The sequence below is a fragment of the Phacochoerus africanus genome, chromosome X, assembly GCF_016906955.1.
Source record: "Phacochoerus africanus isolate WHEZ1 chromosome X, ROS_Pafr_v1, whole genome shotgun sequence".
Taxonomy (NCBI): domain Eukaryota; kingdom Metazoa; phylum Chordata; class Mammalia; order Artiodactyla; family Suidae; genus Phacochoerus; species Phacochoerus africanus.
The window spans coordinates 68,433,737-68,435,146 of record NC_062560.1 but is presented as its reverse complement, the minus strand read 5'-3'; positions in this window follow the sequence as shown (position 1 = coordinate 68,435,146).

Sequence of the window (1,410 nt, the reverse complement as noted above, 5' to 3'; positions counted from 1 at the left end):
GTCAAACCTGAGCCATACCCCATACCTGTAACCTGAGCCACAGAATTGACCACAGAAGTGGTGGCCTTAACTTCTAGGCCACCAGTTAACATTGCTTTTTTTTTTTTTACTATTACTATTATTATTATTTATTACTATTTTGTTATGTATATTGTAGCTATGCAATATGTTAAAATATATTAACATATTATAATGCAAATAATATATTTACAATCCAATAATACATTGTTTTAATTATTACACGATTTTGTTATTTTAAGAAACTGAGACAGGGAAAGTGAGCAACTACTTATTTACACAACTTATTATATTAATCTTCTTATTTACCACTTTTGTCACTCTTAGAATTTTATACATTTTTTTTTTTTGTGGCCATCTTGGGGAGAACTGTTAAATTTTCAACTTTGATCTTCCATTAAAATGTGATTTTTTGGCATTCCTATCCTGGCTCAACAGTAAAGAGCCTGACTAGTATCCCTGAGGACTCGGGTTCAATCCCTGGCCTTGTTCAGTGGGTTAAGGATCTGGTATTGCCATGAGTTGTGGTGTAGGTTGCAGATGCGGCTCGGATCTGGTGTTGCTGTGGCTGTGGTATAGGCTGGCGGCTCTAGCCTGGGAACTTCCTTATGCCATGGGTATGGCCCTGAAAAGACAAAAAAAAAAAAAGTGATTTTTTTAAAGCATTGAATTAAAATAAATGATTTAGTGATTTAATTATGTATCTTCCAAAAGATAAGTCCATGTCTTAACCCCCAGTACCTGTGAATATGACCTTAAATGAAAATAGGATCTTTGCAGACATAACCAAGTAAAGGTTCTCAAGATGAGTTCATTCTTGGAGTTCCCATTGTGGCACAGCAGAAAGGAATCCGACTAGGAACCATGAGGTTTTGGGTTTGATCCCTGGCCTTGCTCAGTGAGTTAAGGCTCCGGCGTTGCCATGGGGGCCTGTGGTGTAGGTCGCAGACACGGCTCAGTTCTGGTGTTGCTGCGACTGTGGTGTAAGCCAGTAGCTGTAGCTCCGAATAGACCCCTAGCCTGGGAACCTCCATGTGCTGCAGGTGTGGCCCTAAAAAGACAAAAAGATGAAGAAGAAAAAAAAAAGATGAGATCATTCTGGATTTGGGATGAGCCAAAATCCAATGATTGGTGCCCTTATGAAAAAAATAACAAAAGAAAAAAAAAGAAAAAAAGGACAGAGATTTAATACAGGGACAAACAAGGAAAAAGGCCATGTGAGGAAGAGATTTGAGTTAGGACACCACAATTTCCAGCAATTTTCAGGAATGCAGGAGTTACCAAAAGCTGGAAGAAGAATTTTTCACTAGAGATTTTGAAGGGATTCTGGCCTGTGTTTGATTTCAAACTTCTGGCCTCTAGAACTGTGAGAAAACAAATATCTGTTGTTTA